General features: G+C 45.1%; 1 protein-coding gene across 1 annotated transcript in view; it reads left to right on the top strand.

The window, feature by feature from the left end:
- Positions 1 to 13108, top strand: part of LOC147706481 (alpha-2-macroglobulin-like protein 1) — a 690635-nt gene that overhangs the window by 309851 nt on the left and 367676 nt on the right. The gene's annotated exons all lie outside the window — the stretch shown is intronic.

Genomic DNA, 13108 nt, shown 5'->3' with positions numbered 1-13108 from the left:
GACACATGTATTAAGCATGCTGTTATACTGGTGTGTTCTGGCAATATGAACATTATGCTGCTTCTCCAAAATTGGATCCCTCATAGATTAACATGCTTGAATGCTCCCCCATCTTCATACTTTGAATCCCTGATACTTTAAAATAGCAATAAACCCTGTTATGGTGTCCATTGTCCCAACAAGAACGATTGTTTAATAGCACAACCAACACATTTGAAACAACCTGAACATCAGCCAATTAGGTGAATGTGCTGCTCACTATTCTCTACTAGACCACCTTTGCTCAGATTTGTGCCACACAATGTTTGTGAAAAAGTACCCTGAAAGAGCTATGCTCTTTTACCTTCTATTTAAAGGTTTTTATTAGATATTGACATTTTTATCACTTTTGGCTCCAGCTAGGTGTAGCATCAGCAACATTCGATGGTGATTGGTTCTGGGGTTATAGGACAGTTTTGCCCCAGGAAAGAAATTTCAAAAGTCAGCTAGACAGAAAAGAAGAGATCACTTTTGAAGATGTGTTCTTCTTGTGGGCAGTGGAAGATGTACATTGATGGTCCTCATCTGTCTGTACTAGATCCAGAAGCACAAAGCATCTTACTATAATATCTGCAACACATTTCCTTCCAAAATAACCAAAGGTCAGGACAGGAGGCTTGCCCTATACTTTCAAGAGAGGAAGAAGGATTGTTCCTCCATTGGGGAACCCTCCTCGTCAGGGAATGATTCCATGCGAGTGCTTTTACAGGGACTTCCACAATGGTGACACAAAAAAGAAAGAATGTAAAACTTCCGGAGTTCTCTGAAGAAATGAAGTATACTTTTTAAAGAAAATAAAAACAAGATTGATGAAAGTCAAATCTCTGAAGAACTTTATGGGATGGCAATTAATATGAAATGCAATTAAGTTAAAAATAAAAGGATCCATGTTTAAAGGAAATGCAGTTTCAAGGAGACATAATGAAATCACCAATTATATGAAATCAAAAATAGGAATAAATAAATGATAGTATTTTCGGAAAACACATACAATCTCATATATATGTATGAGATTGTATGTGTTTTCAGAAAATAGTATTATTTACATACTCCTATTTTTTCAATTTTATAAATATATATATATATATCTATACTACTATAATAAAGGAAGAACTTTCAGCCTTTGAGGCGGGTAAACTCGGGAACCACAGTGCCAATCCATACACCCGATACACGTTGGAATCGTCAGGGTGTGTAGATGGTTATAGGCTATATAAATTTAAAAAAAAACGTTATTTAAAAAATTTACAGTAAAAAAAAGTAGTCTCTCCGAAGTAGCGCCGGCCGTGACGTGCGTGCTCACGTCAGGAGCGCGGGGAGGAGCGGCGTACATGGCGCGGGGAGGAGCAGTGACGTGAGGAGCAGCGTACAGGCTGGAGGAGTGGCGGCTGAGGTAAGGGAGCGGCGGACATGGCGCGGGGGAGGAGCGGTGACGTGAGGAGCAGCAGACAGGCCAGCGGCGGTGCGAGCAGGCGAGAGGAGCGGTGGCTGAGGTATGGGGACTCATGTCGGGGCAGTCGGGGGTCGGGGCGGTCGGGGCAGGCGGGGGTCGGGGCAGGCGGGGAATGGGCCTGGCGGGGGCCCGGGCTGCTGGACAATGTCAGGGCGGGCGGGGGGCAGGGAAGCCTGTTGCTCCCGGACAAGGTCGGGACAGGCTGCTAGTATATATATATATATCACCTACTAGCGGGTGCGGGTAGGTAGTTATAGTTACAACCTAGTTTCTATTCAAAATAAGTTTTTTCTTTTGCCAATATATTTGGCACCATTTGACGAATCTTCATGACATTTTTGAAACTAATGGTTCACTCAAGTCAGCTCCGGTCTTGAAAGTTTCAGGGAGATTCATCAAGGGGGCCCTAAAACTCATTTTCTCCATGTTAATTTCCATAGGAAACGTTAGTCAAAGCTACAGCCCAAACTGCTCAACGGAATTACACCAAATTTGGGAAAACCGTAGCTCTTGGTTCAGAAAGCGTGCTTTTTTTAAATGGTGCAAATCCGTTCAGTGGTTCCTGAAAAATTCAAAAATAAAAAATATTGATATCTGGTGACCGAAGAGGATTTGTGAACCCTCCCGATCTCAAGCTTCACTTTGATTGGCTGCCAACACTCCACACCAAGAAGTGTTGGCAGCCATCTTGTGACTCAGTAAAACTGAGTCACAAGAAAAAAGGGAACAAAATGATCCAAAAAAAAAGGAAAGAGGGGCAGGGTAGAAACACCCTGACCCTGTAGGCCTGGTCAGAGGGTCCCACAGTGACCTCAGGGCCCAAAAAAAGCATTGACGATGAGGTCCTCCTGTGTCCTGAGGACCTCAGGACCGAAGTGGACGTCATCCCCTGAGCAGCAGTGCACCAGGTAGCACGTTTGCAGAGTTGTGTGAAGGGGGCGTGATCTCGGACCACTCTCAGCAATCCAGCTGTGTGAGGCTTACTGGAGGTAACAGGAGGGCTAGTTGACGCCCCAAGGGACCTTCAGGAGGCAAGGTGACTTCATCCCCCAACCAAGAGCATGTCAGGATGCGCGTTTGCAGAGTGGTGGACAAAGGGGGCATGGCCTGTGTCCACCTCTCAGCAATCACACTGTGTGGGGCTTACTGGAGGAAACAGGTAGGCTAGTTGACCCCTAACCACCCAAGCAGCGAAGGGGACTTTCATCCCCATCGAAGAGCACACCAGGGAGCGCGTTCGCAGACTGGTGGGCAAATGGGCGTGGCTTACTATGAGAACTTTCCAATACTTCTGTGTGGGACTTACTGGAGGTATTAGGAGAGGTAGTTGGCCCCCAAGGATGTCTTTGGGCGCCATCGACCCTTCCTGTCACCTCCAGTAAGTCCCACACAGTTGGATTGCTAAGAGGTCTTCGGAGGCCATGCTCCTATCTCCACCACTCTGCAAACGCACCTCCTGGCACACTACGGGTTGGGGATGAAGTCCAGTTTTCTCCTGAGGGACTTTGGGGGCCACGAAGTCCTCCTGGTACCTCCAGTAAGTCCTACGCAGTGGAACTCCTGAGTGGTGGCCGGAGGCCCAGCCCCCTTTCTAAACATTTCTGCAAACGCGACTACTAGTTAAAGAAGCATTTGCAATGTAATAGGTTTGCATTTGTGAGAGTTGGAGCTATTGGCGTTGTAAATGTAAAAGTGTTTTAATAATGTTTCTTGGAGTGGAGTTGATGTAGGTTGTGTGTAGTGGAATTATGCGGTACGGTGTGCAGTGAAATTATGTGGATAGAAAGTATGTGGTATTTAGTCCATAGGACTTGTGTAGAGTGGGATTATGTGTTATGGAGAGTAATAGTGTGGTACGATAGTCTGTGTTGTGGAGTGGTAACCTCATGTTTGGTCTTCCTCGTTTCCATGGAAGCTAAACTATAAACTCAATGAGAAAAAAAGAAGGAACCACTCAGGAGCACTTCTGAACCTAGTCAGAGGTATGAGCAGAGCCACTAGAAATATACGACTGTTTGGCTGCATTGACTTTTGCACATTTATACATTTTAAGCATTTGCCACATAATCCATCATCTGCTGCATAATCTGCCGATTTGAACAAGTTTGTAGCTCAAATGGCTCAAACGTTACCAAATATGCAGCGCCAAGTGTAATAGCATAGTGGAAGGTCCTTTGCAAACCTAGAATGGTCACCTGTTACTTATTGCTAAATGTGGGTATTAAATTGGTACTAATGATATGCAAACCACTCTTGCTTCTTTCTGCGCCTCTCTTGCCTCTTTCTGAATTTCTGTAGCTTCTTTCTGCATGTTTCTTTTTTTCTGCACTTTTTTTGCCTCTTTCTTCTTATCTCTCACTTTCTGCACCTCTTTTGCCTCTTTCTGTACCTCTCTTTCCTCTTTCTGCACCTCACTTGCTTCTTTCTGTACCCCTTGCACCTCTTTCTGCACATCACTTGCTTCTTTCTGTACCCTTCTTGCCTCTTTCTGCACCCTTCTTCCCTCTTTCGGCACCTCTCATTCCTCTTTCTGTACCCTTGTACCCTCTTTCTGCACCTCTCCTACCTGTTTTTGCACCTCTCTTGCCTCTTTCTGCACTTCTCTTGCCTCTTTCTGCACCTTTGTTGCTTCTTTCTGCAATTCTCTTGCTTCTTTCTGCACAGCTGTTGCTTCTTTCTGTATATTTCTTTCCTCTTTGTGCAACTCTCTTGCCTCTTTCTACACCACTCTTCCCTCTTTCTGCACCCCTCTTGCCTCTTTCTGCACCTCTGTTCCTTCTTTCTGTGCTTCTGTTGGTTCTTTTGCACTGCTCTTGCATCTTTCTGCACCTCCCTTGCACATTTCTGCACCCTCTTGCCCCTTTCTGCATCCCTCTTCCATCTTTCTGCATCTCTTTTGCTGGTTTATGCAACTTTCTTGCCTCTCTACAGTTCTCTTGCCTCCTTCTGCTCCTCTGTTGCTTGTTTCTGCACTTCTTTTCCCCTTTTCTGAACCTCTCTTGCTTCTTTCTGCACCCCTGTTGTCTCGGTCTGCTCTTGTCTTCCTTCTTTCGGCACCTCTCTTGCTTCTTTCTGCTATTCTCTTGCTTCTTTCTGTACCATTCTTCCCTTTTTGCACCCCTCTTGCCTTTCTGCAGTTCTTGCCTTTTTCTGCACTTCTCTTGCTTCTTTCTATACCTCTGATGCTTCTTTCAGCAATTATCTTGCCTCTTTCTGCACTTCTCTTGCTTCTTTCTGCACCTCTCTTGCAAATGATTGCACCCCTCTTTCATCTTTCAGTATCCCTCTTTCTGCATCTCTTTTGACTGTGTCTGTAACTTTCTTGTCTCTTTCTGCACCTCTGTTGCCTCTTTCTGCACCTCACTTGCTTCTTTATGCACCCTTCTTGCCTCTTTCTGCACCTCTCTTGCCTCTTCCGGTACCTCTTTTGATTCTTTCTGCACTTCCCTTGCCTCTTTATGCACATCTATCCCATCTTTCTGCAAGCCTTGTGTGTGTTTCTGCACCCCTTTCCTCTTTCTGCATCCCTGTTGCATGTTTCTGTACCTCTGTTCCTTCTTTTTGCACTTCTTTTGTTTTTTTCTGCAACTCTCTTGCTTCTTTCTGCATGCCTTATGCTTCTTTCTGCACCCTTTGTGCCTCTCTCACACCGTTCTCCCCTCTTTCTGCATCTCTTTTGCCTGTTTCTGCAGCTTTCTTGCCTCTTTCTGCAGTTCTCTTGCCTTCTTCTCACCTCTGTTGTCTCTTTCTGCACTCGTCTTCCCTTTTTCCCTGTGGCCTCTTTCTGCACCTCACTTGCATCTTTCTGCACCCCTTCTGCCTGTTTCTGCACTTTTCATACCTCTTCCTGTACCTCCGTTGCTTCTTTCTGCATCTCTCTTGCCTCTTCTGCACCTCTGTCCCTTCTTTCGGCAAGCCTTGTGCGTTTTTCTGTACCCCTCTTCCCTCTTTCTGCACCCTTCCTGCCTCTTTCTGCACCTCTGTTCTGTACATCTTTTGTTTCATTCGACACCTCACTTGTTTCTTTCTGCATCCCTCTTGCCTCTTTTGCCACCCCAGTTCCTCCTTTCTGCATCTCTGTTGCTTCTTTATGCATTTCTCTTGAATTCTCCTGCACAGCTCTTGCTTCTTTCTGCACCTCTTTTGAAAATTTCTGCATCTCTCCTGCCTCTTTCTGCACCCCTATTCTCTATTTCTCCACCTCTCTTGCTTCTTTCAGCACTTCTCTTGCTTCTTTCTGCACATCTCTTGCTTCTTTCTGCACTGCTCTTGCTGCTTTCTGCACCTCTCTTGCAAATTCCTGTATCACTCCTACCTCTTTCTGCAAACCTGTTTCCTTTTTCTACACCTTTCTTGCCTGTTTCTGCACCTCTCTGACCTCTTTCAGCACCTCTGATGCTTCTTTCTGCACTTCCCTTGCCTCTTTCTGCACCCCTCTTGCCTCTTTCAGCACCTCTGTTGCTTCTTTCTGCACTTCTCTTGTTCTTTCTGCATCCTTCTTGCCTTTTTCTGTACCCCTTTTGCTTCTTTCTGCACCGCTCCTGCCTCTTTGTGCACCTCTCTTGCCTTTTTTCTGCAGTTCTCTTTACTCTTTCGCTTTTTTCTATACTTTTCTTGCCTCTTTACCCCTCATGCCTCTTTCTGCACCTCTGTTGGTTCTTTCTGCACTGCTCTTGCTTCTCTCTGCGCACCTCTTTCTTCTTTATGCTAGGCCTGGGCCGGCGTAGCGGAATAATTTCCTTGTTTGCGCTTTCAAAATGCGTGTTTGTGTGTTTGGTAGCGACTTACCTGGATCCCTGTGTTCGCCGACATGTTTTCCTATCCGTTCGCATGCGCATGAGATTATTGTAGCCGGCGGCGCGATCCCACAAGAGTGGAAACACGCATCGCGAGCAGGCAGTACAAGTGAAACAAGAAGGCAACGCCAATTGGCGACCGCATGGCAAGTTTGCAAGATATTTCCCCCCGAGCACCCAAACAGCGTCCCCGAACAGGAAAAACGCATTGCGACCAGGCAAAACAAGCATTTCCACGTGCTCCCAGAATTCTGAGTCGCTCGCAGAGATTTTTTACCATTTCGCTGACCTTTGCGTTATGTGACACCGCAAATTCCTTTCACCCCTACTTTATGCACATTTCTTCCCTTTTTCGCATCCCGTTGCCTCTTTCTGCAGTTCTTTTGCCAATTTCTGCATCTCTCTTGCCTCTTTCTGCACCTCAATTGCCACTTTCTGCACTTCTCTTGCTTCTTTCTACACATCTGTCGCTTCTTTTAGCAAATCTCTTGCATCTTTCTAGCTTGTTCCTGCACCTGTTTCTGCACCTCTCTTGCATCTTTCTGCACCCCTGTTGCCTCTTTCTGCAGCACAATTGCTTCTTTCTGCACCCCTGTTGCCTCTTTCTGCACCCCTCTTGCCTCTCTCCTGACATCTGTTGCTTCTTTCTGCACTTCTCTTACATCTACCCTTTTGTACCCAAACTTAAAGTATGCTGTTTAAAACACAGGTTTCTAAGTATTTGTATGTTTATTTTTATGTAACGTGTCACTACGAGACACACGCATGCATGCCTTCACAAACTTGGTCAGACTTACAACAGTGATATGTTTAGGATTGCTGTTTTATATTTGGTAGGATTAACATTCTGAGCAGTCGATGAATATTGAACCTTCAAGAGAAAAGTGAGGGTTAAGACATCTTGGGAGATTGATGATTAGGCTATTTTGTATGAGTCTGTTGTAAGGTACAGTCAAAGAAGTCCTCTTTCTGCGCCTCTGTTGGTTCTTTCTGCACATATTTTTCTTTTTTATGCACCTTTCTTCCTCTTTCTGGACTTAAGTTGCCTCTTTCTGCATTTCTATTGTCTCTTTCAGCACCTTTCTTCCTCTTTCTATACCTCTCTTGCCTCTTTCTGTACTTCGCTTGCTTCTTTCTGAGCCTTTCTTTCTCTTTCTGCACATGTCCTACCTATGTTGGCATAGTTAGAAATTAGCATTTAAAAAAGGTTTCAAGGAAGTTATAGTTAGGGATTAGCATTTAATAAACCTTAAAAATTCACTGAAAAAAAACACAGGTTTCAGGGACGTTATAGTTAGAACCTTTCATTTAAAACATCCTTTGAAATTCACTGAAAAAACATAGGTTTCACAGACGCTTATAGGTCTGAGTGGATGTGTGTGTAGACCTATGAATCACTGAGCGGGTATGTACTAACTGCTATTGGTCTGTCTATGGTTTTGATATTGGTAGTCTGTATTTTAGAGTGGGTGTATGAAAGGTTTTATTAAGGTGTGAGGAGGTGCATCAGATGATCACGTGGATGATTTAATCAGTAATGTAATTTGAGATGTCAATGATGTCATTGACCATGTCATGAGTGATGTAATATGTGACGTCATCAGCAGTGCATTGCGGCAGCGTGAGTTATAGTTAGCGCAACTAAATATAACAGCCAAATTTCGCCGGTTTTGTCAGATGAAATGTCCAACTAACTATAACGACCCTGAAACCTGTGTTTTTTTCAGTGAATTTCAAAGGTTTTTTAAATGTTAATTTCCTACTATAACGTCCTTGAAACCTAGGGTTTTTTCAGTGAATTTTAAAGGTTTTTTAAATGAAAATTTCTAACTAAAACATTCCTGAAAACCTGTGTTGAAACTGAAATCCAATCATCAAGGACTTCGGAAAGACTTGCACATCATAATCCAAATTCCACAAATTTTTATTTGACTACGCGTTTCCCCCTTCAGGGGTTTCGTCACAGCCTAATTACAAAATACACTGTGCCCCATCACCTTTAGAAAGGAGGTAATGTCACTTGACTTTATTTGGCAAATGGAGTGTTTTTAGATATGTATATATAAATTAGTCTTGGGAGGGGGCCCCCTCACTTCCTATTTCATTATAAAAATGAAAAAAGGGGGTGGCCCCGGGGGACAGGATCCCTGGGGCCAAAAATGATCCAGGTAAGGGGGAGGGGGACATGCATGTCCCCTTCCTAGAACATAAAAAATGTAAAAACCCGGCAACACGCCAGAGGTCCCGCCACCTTTCTCCACTACTCTGCAAAAGCGCACATTCTGGCGTGCTGCCTCCTGAGGGCCGTAGGAGTGAAGTAGACTTCATCCCCCAAGCAGCACTGTGCCGGGAGGTGTGTTTGCAGAGTGGTGGAGAAAGGGGGCATGACCTCTGACAACCTCTCAGCAATCCAGCTGTGTGGGTATTATTGTAGATAGCAGGAGGGCTAGTTGGCCCCCAAGGAACCCCAAGACCAAGGTGGACTTCCTCCACAACTAGCCGTGCACCAGGAGGCATGTTTTCAGAGTGGTGGAGAAAGGGGGTGTGGCCACCAAAAACCTCTCCGCACGCCCACTGCGTGATACTTGCTGGAGATAACAGGAGGGGTAGTTAGCCCCCAAGGACCCTCAATAGCCAAGGATAGTTCATCACCCTAGTAGAAGTGTGCCACAAGGTGCATTTGCAGAGTTGTGGAGAAAAGTGGCTTGGACTCCTATGTTGTCTCAGCGGTCCCGCTGTGTGGGACTTACTGGAGGCAACAGGAGGGGTAGTTGGACCCCAAGGAAGTCCTTGATGGCCAACTACCCCTCATGTTACCTCTAGTAAGTCACACACAGCGGGATTGGTAAGAGATGCTCGGAGGACATGCCCCTTTCTCTACTACTCTGCAAAGTGGCTGATAGTGTACTACTCTTTGGGGTATGAAGACCACTTTACTCCTGAGGGACCATATGGTCCAAGAAGTCCTCTGATACCTCATGTAAGTCCTACACAGAGGGATTCCTAAGAGCTCATTCAAGGCTCTGCCCCCTTTCTTTACTTCTCTGCAAATGCGATTACTAGTTAAAAAAACCTAAGAAATTCACATAAAAGCAAAGATTACAGGGACGTTATAGATAGGCTTACATTTCACTCGTACAAAAACAGAGAAATTCAGCAGTTATAGTTAGCTGAATTACCTACAACTCGCGCCCTGCAATGACCTGCTTATGACCTCACATGTTACATCACTCTTGACATGGTCATTGATATCACTGATGAGATCACTGATGACATCTCAAATGACATCACTGATGATCTCAGTGATGACATCATCCACAGCATCTCTGACACACCCACTCATACCTCTATAAAATCATTTATGCACCTACTGCCACTCCCACTCCCACAAAACCATTCACAGAGCTATACCAGTACTTACACACCCATTCACTGATTCATAGATCTACACACACACACATCCACTCACTCCCCATAGAGCCACTCATTCACTAACTCACTGTTATGTTATGTTACTATTTGTTTTGTAGAGCGCTCAGCTGCTCCAAAGAGCGTCCCGGCGCTAAAGATCATCACACCAAAATACCAGCAACTAACATAACGTCATAACGGCACCATGAATAACCAGAACAGCAATTACAGGGCAAAAAGATAAGTTTTAAGTCCCTTCCTAAAAACAGAGAGATCGGTGCACGTCCTCAGACTCAGAGGCAGTGTGTTCCAGAGACGGGGTGCAAGGTAGCTAAAGGAACGGCCTCCACAGCGAGCACGCTTCACTGTTGGGACGATAGCCTTGGCCTGGGCCGCAGATCTCAGAGGTCTAAATGGGAGATAGAAATGGACCCTTCTCTGCAGATATTCCGCGCCGAAATTGTGAAGCGCCCTAAAAGCTGTAATTAGGGTCTTAAAAAAGATGCGCTTACGAATCGGCAGCCAATGCAGAGAGACAAGGAGATTGCTGGCCCTGGCTCTTCTAGTTAGACCAAAACTCTCAAGGTTCTCAAGGCGCTATCAAGGAGCAGTTATAGACACCCCACTTACTTACTCATACAAATAGTAACACATAGTCACTCACCTATACAATCACTGACCGTAGCACACAGTCATCCATAAACCCACTCTCACATTCACTCACTCACGCATACAGCCACTCAAATACCCCGTCACTCACCTATACTGCCTTTCACATATCCAGCTACTCACTCATACTGATACATGCACTTAGTCACTGACACAGCCATACCCACACTCACTCACCCATACAGCTTCTCACATACACACTGAATACTCCATACAGCTACTGACTCACCTTCTCACTCATCCATAGATATAGTCAGTCAAAAAACCTGCTCACCCACACATACAATACATGTAATGGGGTGACCCTGTAACCCTCAGAACCTGGGTGGGTAATAAATAAAGTAATAATGGTTCTGTCGGACAGAAATACACACTGTTTTAGTATTTCAATGTTTCCTTTCTTCAGTCTCGTACCTAACCAGGATATCAAGACAGGTGTACTAATACATTCACAAACAAAACTCACTGACCATAAAGAAAAATGAAAGCAAATTTTACTCAAATACTTTCACATGTGAACACAAAATACTTCAATCACTGTCCCTAACGAACATTTAAAACATATAAGGCACAAAAACTTTGTGCTAGAGTAATACTAAAAACAACAAGTAAAATGTGTTACTTCATATACTTTTGGGTTAAACAACTATACATATACAATCATCCTGTAGACACATCAATTAGATCTTGGATCCTACAGGATTTTGAATAGTTTGTTCACGCCAAAGGAGAGGATTGCGTCGACGTTTCGACCCTAGGGGGGGCGATGCGGTGTTTTCACGCATCAGGTGCGGGTCTTCTTCAGGACTGTATATATATATGGGACAGCCTCTTGCAGACCTAGCTCCGCATGGAGTCCTGGTCTCTTCCTCTTGAATCGTATTGTCGGTCCGTGTTAATCAGGCCGGCTAAATGTTCATTACACCTCTGTATTGATATAGTCTATACAGATGGTTGTAAACTTGCTCCTTTGTATTTCTAACATGCGCGGGTCGCCTCCTTCACTTTCCGTTCGTGCTGACGTCTGATGTCAGCACGAACAGAAAGTGAAGGAGGCGACCCGCGCGTGTTAGAAATACAAAGGAGCAAGTTTACAACCATCTGTATAGACTATATCAATACAGAGGTGTAACGAACATTTAGCCGGCCTGATTAACACGGACCGACAATACGATTCAAGAGGAAGAGACCAGGACTCCATGCGGAGCTAGGTCTGCAAGAGGCTGTCCCATATATATATACAGTCCTGATGAAGACCCGCACCTGATGCGTGAAAACACCGCATCGCCCCCCCTAGGGTCGAAACGTCGACGCAATCCTCTCCTTTGGCGTGAACAAACTATTCAAAATCCTGTAGGATCCAAGATCTAATTGATGTGTCTACAGGATGATTGTATATGTATAGTTGTTTAACCCAAAAGTATATGAAGTAACACATTTTACTTGTTGTTTTTAGTATTACTCTAGCACAAAGTTTTTGTGCCTTATATGTTTTAAATGTTCGTTAGGGACAGTGATTGAAGTATTTTGTGTTCACATGTGAAAGTATTTGAGTAAAATTTGCTTTCATTTTTCTTTATGGTCAGTGAGTTTTGTTTGTGAATGTATTAGTACACCTGTCTTGATATCCTGGTTAGGTACGAGACTGAAGAAAGGAAACATTGAAATACTAAAACAGTGTGTATTTCTGTCCGACAGAACCATTATCACCCACACATACAGACACCCAGAAAACCATAAAAATAGTCAGACAATCAATCAATTAATCACCCATAGAGCCATGCACATCCCAGTAACACACTCATACACCCAGTTAGACATCAACTGACAGACAGATACACACATTTACACAACCAGTCACTCACCCATATCCTCACTGAGACACCTAATCACACACCTTGGTATATATATTTAACACTCTTTGGGGCACATGCATCAAGGTTTTGCGAGTCCTTAATCGCGATTCTTAAAGAATCACAATTAATGACTCGCAATAGCCTATGCATGTAGGAATCACTATAAAAATAGTGATTCCTAAACATTCCTTAATTGCGACTCTCAAATTGTGAGTCGCAATTAAGTAATGCATTGAGGCCCATAGGATTGAATAGGAAATTGGGGACGTGCTTACCGTGTGTGGTTTCTGCTCCTGCCACTTACTTCCCTTTGCTGGACTTCTGCCCTTTGTTTTTCTTGCTGGCTGGCCTCTGTGGCGAGTCTGGTGTCCTGCCTGGCGTGCAACTTGCCCTCGCTCTTGCTGACTCGCGGGCCGCGGACTGCCGGGGCACTACATCCCCTCGAAGACAGTGCAGCCACGTGAGAAGAGCCGTAAGAGCACCAGCGCCACCGGATAAAAGCACTTGGGAGCCCCCGCAGCGCGGGACGCGCTTACCGCGGTATTGGATTTCTGCTCCTGCCACTTACACTTCTCTTTGCTGGACTTCTGCCCTTTGTTTTCTTGCTGGGTGGCTTCTGTGGCTAGTCTGGTGTCCTGCCTGGCCTGCAACTTGCCCTCGCTCTCGCGGACTAGTGAGAGCACCAGTGCCACCGAATAAAAGCACTCGGGAGCCCAGGCGGCGCGGGACGCGAGCGGGCTCGCCCGGGCGAAGCCCGAGCCAAGGGCGGGCCCGTTCTTGGCCGTCTGTGGCTGATTGAGGCTGGACTGGCCCCCCCCTCTAACGCCTAGGATTTCGACAAGACATCGGTTTCAGAGGAGAGGTCCGGCGCTGTACGCCTATGG

Source organism: Lissotriton vulgaris, chromosome 7 (genome assembly GCF_964263255.1).
Source record: "Lissotriton vulgaris chromosome 7, aLisVul1.2, whole genome shotgun sequence".
NCBI classification, from domain to species: Eukaryota; Metazoa; Chordata; class Amphibia; order Caudata; family Salamandridae; genus Lissotriton; species Lissotriton vulgaris.
Note: the sequence above shows the minus strand (reverse complement) of the source record. Positions and strands in the feature narration are given on the sequence as shown.